Below are 7410 nucleotides of genomic sequence, written 5' to 3'. Positions count from 1 at the left end.
TTGCTTTTAAACCACTAAATCCCAGGTTTTCTGTTCCTGTAGTTTGTGAACTAAACTTTAGGGTAAGGGGGCGTTCACACGACAGCGTTTTCAACTAAAAACAGAAAACCTTTTATGCATTTTGGCCAGTCATTTACACAACGGCATTTTGGGGGCCTGAAAACGAAAACTTTTGAAAACGGGTTTCAAAGTGCAAGTTTTTGAAAAATGACTCCGTCTCGGTGTAAACTACAAAAATGTGAATTTGTGAAAATGTTGACGTCATGCGCATTCGTATTATGTGTTCAGTTTATAGCCGTGTAGTTACAAAGGCCAGCTCCTGGCCTGGCATGTTTTAATCGTTTTCTTGGATCAGTGTGAACGGGAATCATTTTGACAGCGTTGTCGTCTGTAAAAAGCTTCTGCGGAATAGCATGTAAAATTATTGACACTGATTCAAGTCAAAATCAAATTCTTATTTTTTAACAGAATATTGCAGTATTTATTATAAATAATTTATCCATGCACATGTAAAAAAAATTAATTCGTATGCCCTTATAATCTTCAATCGAAAAAAGTTCCCCTCCCTCTTGCATTCACATCTCTTCTCTTCGCTGATGACGTGTTTATTGGCTTGAGGACAGAACAACCTGACACTCACAAGAGCAAACTACAACGATCCAATCAATTCCCGAGGAACAAAATCAAGTCACTCGCCACATTTTTTCTAGTTCGTGAAGCAGATTTACTCAAATATACTTGACAATAGAGAAGAAAAGACTATTGCAAACTCCATTTCATGCCGACTTTAATATCAACCATGATATCAAATTTGAGACTGGAAGATATGAAACTGCTGCTGTAATATACATTCCTCATGATCTTACCCCTTTAAAATTACTTTTGCTGATGTGACGTAGATTGATTCTGTCATATAATATATTTTTAAAGCCAGATCAGTTGGTTCATTTTTAGGTTACATGACAAAATATGTTTTACAGTGAGAGCAAAAGTGTAAAAAATCCTGAGAATCATACCCAGCTCTGATTTGCTTATTTTAATCAAACTCCCACCCTGAGGAAACTGTCTTGTTGAACTTCATCACGCTGAAGAAAGAGCAGAAGCTGAGCAATACGGCTGTTTATGTCATGAAATGGTAAGGAATATCAACTGCACTACAGTATTTCTCATTTTTGAGACCTTAAAGGGATAGTTCGCTTTGAAATTAAATTTTGGTATGTTTTAGCTTACCTCAAGGGCATCCAAGATGTAGGTGTCTTTGTTTCCACAGTAGTTTCAATTTTGATATTTTTAGGTCAAACCGTTCTTGTCTGTCAAGTCATATAATGCAGGTCTATGGTCACCACCTCAAAGAGCATGCACAGAGAAGTCCAAATTAAACAATTCCCCATCGTAAGTACACATTGATGGCCTAAGACACGAAACGAGCGGTTTGTGTGAGAAAACGAACAGTATTTATATAGTTTTTACCTTGTACACAACCACTTCCAAGTGATCTGAGGGCGCGCGCGCTTCCTGGTGTGTGACGTGTGCGCGCGTTCTGGCTTAGTCTGCGCAAGCGGCGGAAAGCGCCGTGGTTGTGTACAAGAGGTAAAAACGATATAAATACTGTTAGTTTTCTCGCACAAACCGTTCGTTTCGTGTCTTAGGCCATCAATGTGTACTTATGATGGGGAATTGTTTAATTTGGACTTCTCTGTGCATGCTCTTTGAGGTGGTGACCATAGACCTGCATTATATGACTGACAGACAAGAACGGTTTGACCTAAAAATATCAAAATTGAAACTACTGCGGAAACAAAGACACCTACATCTTGGATGCCCTTGAGGTAAGCTAAAACATACCAAAATTTAATTTCAAAGTGAACTATCCCTTTAAAGGAGATGCAAACATTAACATATTTTAGAAATATCTGATTTTTATAAATCTGCTTAAATGTCATTTGATAAGGATAATGATTACAGCTGATGAAGTTAGTTAATGTATGTGAAATAATCATATCTTTCTTTCCAGTTCAGGTCTTGGGGCCGCTAATACTGACAAAATGAGTGGAAACATCCAAATGTGAGACGTCCAAAATGCGCAGTTCTGGGCTACTCCAGGACCCCAGGACTGAGAAACACTGGTCTAGATGATTCAGTCAGCTCAAACACCTCCCACTGATAGAGATGTGAGATACATGCAAGAGGCTTCATGCCTGAACAATAAGCAACAGTGCCTTGTTACGTAAATAGTGCCACTGCTCATATGAATTCAGTCAGTGGATAAATAAAACATATTTTAGTTACATAGTTTGAGTTTTATTTAGTATTATTTATATAGTATATTTTCATTTTATTTTAGTTAAAATTTTAGTACTTTAGTGAGTTATTTAGTACTTTAACATATTTCAGTCTGTTGCAAAAGTAATATTTCATTAAATTCATTTTTCTAAGTTTAAGTTTATTTTATCTTTATTTCAATTACTGGACCTATTACTTTAATTACCAAAATAGTTTGTTTTATTTTCAATTTTAGTTAAAGTCACCATGAAATCAAAATGACAATTCTTATTGCAGTATTTATTATAAATGATCATGCACTTTTTTTTCTTTTTTTTTTTTTTTGTATTATTCATGTGCCCTTAATCAAAATAACTTCCCCTCCCCTCTTGCAGTGACATCTCTTTTCTTCTCTGATGATGTGTTTACTGGCACGAGGGCGGTACAACCTGTCACTCATGAGATCGACCAATAGCAAACCACAACCATCCAAATATAGTTGGACAAAAAAAGTCCCGCCCTACATTTTTTCTAGTTCGAGAAGCCGTTTCACTCGGATATATAAGTCGCAATAGCGAAGGAAAGACTATTGCAACTTCCATTTCATGACAACTTTTTAGACACTAAAATGGCATTTCATCATAAGTATGCACCAAATTAGTTTTTTTTTTTTTTTTGATTAACCTTAGATTAAGGTCAATAAGTCAAAAAAGTGCACAAATATCTCAAGTTTTCTGTAGCAGTTCAAATGTCACAATGACTACCGTGATTTGGTTTAAACAAAACAAATCAGTGTTAAAAATGTTGATCATTAATTTAATGTGAGAGGATCAAAGTGAAGTTGACAAATCCATGTGACAGGATAATATGCCCCAACATCAGGTGTGATATCAAAGAAGCACACACTGAATCTTGCATCAAAGTAATTCAGTCAGATCCCTCCTGCCATATGGCAGCTCTTAAATGCAGTTCGATTTGATGTCAAGGGCTCTGCCGCTAACTGAAAGCTACAAAGAGCATAACACGGGTTAGCGGAGTAGATTAAACAGTACTAGATTTGATTCTGTTGCCACTTCAGTGTGTTTAAGTTCTCAGCAAACAAACAGCCAGTCTATCTTCAGGATTTTCTTGCAGCTGACTCATTTAGGCATAGTAACGGCAATTAGTTTTTAGGATTAAAGATGAGGGTTTACATAGAGAGGTTTATATTTTCCTCATGATGTTTTATCAGCAGTTAATAATGTGTCCAATCAATTAAATGAGCATAAAATTACACAACATAATTACAGGCAGATTATGAATAATGGAGCAGAATTATTAAAGTCTTAAAAGGAAATGTTACTGGGTTATACGATAACTCATGTTCATTGAAGATTTTTTTTATATGTTTGTTTATTAGGTCCCCTTCACGCCTACCCAGATAACAGAAATGTTCTGAAAACGTTCTGCTAAAGTTCCCATTAAGCTAAGAAAATGTAATTTCTGAATGTTCAAAACGTCCAGTTAAACATTTTTATACAAATGTTTAGGGAACATTCCATTTTATTATTTTGCAAACATTATGGGAATGTTACTTTTGAGGGTTCTCTAAACATTCTAAAACAGTTACATTTAAATAAATAAATAAATAAATAAATTAGATGACATCTAACTAAAGGGTTTTCAGAAAGAAGTTCCATGAACCATGTATAAATAATGTTTTTGTGCAAATGTTTTGAGAACATTATTAAATGTGCTGAATGTAATTTATTTATTTTTTTGACTATACTAAAGCATAAAAATACCATAATATGTTTGCAGATATTTAGGAAACATGCTGAGTTCACATACTTGTTTCTCCGAAAATCAACGCTACAGCCAGATATTCTACTTTGAAATGTGCGTTCTGTGTCGTCTGTTTTTCTTTTGGTCTGTGTGATCTCGCCCACTGCCAATTTACCCAATAGTATTTCGACACCCGGGTTGCCAGTTGGCATAAAACACAGCATATTACAGCCATGCAAGCCAGCAAACGAACTGGGTCAGAGATCGCAGATTCTACCCGACCTAAAAAGCCTCGGCATCCATCTAAAAGCTCAATGACCAGAGGCGTTTAATAGTCAATTAAAACATCAACTTACAGTTTAAGGCTCGTCACCTTCCATTGTCAATTGCGCTCGTTTCTATTGCGTGGCCTCAATCTGGCAACCCGCGTCGAGCGTCGAGTCTGAGGAGAAGGGGACAGGAGAAACAACTCTCTCCAGTATTTTGAATTTGGACTACAGTTCCCATTTTATCCGATAGCTGCCAATATTACACACTGCTCCTTTAAAAAACAGGTAACTTTGAATGAATGCTCTTTCAAAGTTACTGGAATAATGTTTGTTCAGAAGAGAACCTTGCCAGAATGTTAGCCAATGTTCTTAAGTCCCTGTCAGCTGGGTACATGCTCTCTTGTCTTCAAACCAGGGTTGCCAGACAGTATCCCTCCTGTAGCAAAACGTGCCTTCAGGCAAGACTGGGGGATTATGGGAAAATGAAGCCAGATGAGTGCACATACATGACAGAGGAGCTGATCACCCCCCGGCATCTCTCTGTGCTTCAATCTATCTCTTTCTTCATCTCTGATCACCTCCAGTGTCTCTTTTCTCCTCTTGACATCTCAGCTGTGGGGCTCAATGGATTTGGAATCATGGATTTCTTCATGCATCCTTTTTGTAAAGTCGCAGACACCCTGCTGTGCATACACAATTGTCATTAAAGTGTCTCTTTCCCACAGTATCGCTAACCCCTCTCCAGGCTTACTCTTCAGATGAGAACAGCTTTCTTTTTGAATTTCCCAGTTCAGTTCTTTAGCTTTGACCTTAAAACATGCTCTAAACATGGGCCAAAAGATCTGGATCCTCCTCTGTTTAATGTTTCCCATGATTATTTTTTAAAGTGCCCTTTTTTTTTTCAGATAGTTTCGACTCTATTTGGTTTTTCGTGCTAGTTGTCGCTCAATTATTAAAACTAACTCTAATGACTACACAGTTGAGGGTAGCCTGAATTAGTTTGGCCCTTTGAAATGGAATTCCCAATGTGTCTTAATACCAGCAACTCCGTCTGTCTTCAAAGGGAACTTTTAATGAGGGAATCTGTTACACAAACTAAAACCGATTATGCCGCGCCGCATCTAAATTCTCCACTAATATATGATCCTCCCTTGGTCATTCAAATGATAGTAAATGCTTCGTCCTTAACAAGCAATGACATTCATTTGTGGCTTGTAGCTAGATTACTTCATACATGGCTAATACCCCATTAAACATGTCTGTCAATCTGTGATGATTTCCTCTGGACCAAGCTGCATTCCCACAGGCTGAAATCTGAAGGAGTTTCTGACACAGAAAACACAAACCGCTGTGCAAATGATTAATTGAGTGATTTTGTCTGTAATTGTGTTTGTGTAAGGTATCAAATGAACAATAAGCATTTGGCTGTGTTCCATTAGCAACATGTCCACATTGCTTCGAACCAGAGAGAGAGAAAATTTCTCACTCTGATTTCTGGCCTTCTTACACACACCACTGCAAATGACACAATTAAATGATAGCAGCGTGTCCAAAATAAATATAGCACCCAATTTATTAAGCAATAACATCCAAAAATGAGCAGAATAATGTTGCAGGTCAAGAAATAGTCTCTTACCTGGAATAAGAGAAATCAGTGAATTTTTAAGAAATATTACAAGCAAGAGTGTTGTTTTGACTGTGATTTTAGACTGAATATTGCGTGTCTCAGAGCAACACATAAATAAATATGATTTTTTTTTTTAAACACAACAGGTGTTTGAACAATAAAAATGGTTCCCGAGCAGTTTTTAGAAAGCAGAATGGAACAAATCTAATATTTATATTATTTATATATTAGTATTAATGTTTAATATCACTATTATTTGTTTGTTTGTTTATTTTTACACCATTTTTTCTCTAAAGCCCCTAAGATGACCATTTGTATAAGGTTGGCTTTATACAAATGCACTGCGTCTGAAATCGCGTACTGAGTAGATGCTTTGAATTTGAATTTACTTTGTGACCGTTAATGTATGAATATGGATGGTTTGAATGAAATTTGGACGTACTACATCCGCCATGTTGTTACAGTCCTGTGACCCACCAGTGTCAGTTGCGTCACTTCATTGGCATTCATAAATCCTTAGTTTATCCGGGGACTTTCTTTTCGCCTTTCTTTTTTTTAATACTACTGTATGTATTCGGACATACTACTTATTTGGCATACTGTTTTTCAGAGCCGGACAGTAACGGAGTACATTTACTTGAGTACAGTACTTAAGTACAATTTTGAGGGATCTGTACTTTACTCAAGTATCATTTTTGGGGAGTACTCATGACTTTACTCAAGTACATTTGAGAGGCAAATATTGTACTCTTTACTCCGCTACATTTCTATCCATAACCGTAAGTACCGGTTACTTCTTAAAAAAAAAAAAAAAGAAGGAAACAAGAAAAATCTCGGAAACCCTCAATTTGTTGTTTCCCTCTCAAACGTGATTGGATTGTGCAGGCGCCACTGATTGGGACAGCATATCAGCAATCACCTTCAGCTTTCCGCCAAAGTCAACTCCATGGTCAGATTTAGATAAGAGACGAAACCATGGACGAAACAATGGATGAAGACGCAGCAGGTCCATCCCGGGAATGTGCCAACCCGTGGCCCCACCTCGCCAGACTATTTCAATTTTCTGAACAAGTTAATGATAGTTTTCGCTTCAAGTGTTTACCAATGTAAGCACTGTGGCAGTAGTAATGCAATATTTAGAAAATGTACTCTTGTACTCTTGATACTCAAGTATACTTTTAAAAACAAGTACTTCAGTACTTTTACTTAAGTAGACATCGGACTGTAGTACTTTTACTTGTACTTGAGTAAAATTTAGCAAGGGGTATCTGTACTTTTACTCAAGTAATGAAGCTGTGTACTCTGTCCGCCTCTGCTGTTTTTCACATACTATTTAAGGAAGTATTCGATGTCAGACACAGTGACTGTCTTTACCTTGATGTCTTTTTATTTGTTTAACTTTTGAATTTAATAGTAAATCGGTAACACTTTAATTTAGGGTCCAATTGTCACTATCAATAGTTGCTTATTAGCTTGCATATTACTAGA

This window comes from Rutilus rutilus, assembly GCF_951802725.1.
Source record: "Rutilus rutilus genome assembly, chromosome: 20".
NCBI lineage: Eukaryota > Metazoa > Chordata > Actinopteri > Cypriniformes > Leuciscidae > Rutilus > Rutilus rutilus.
This window is presented reverse-complemented; position numbering follows the sequence as displayed.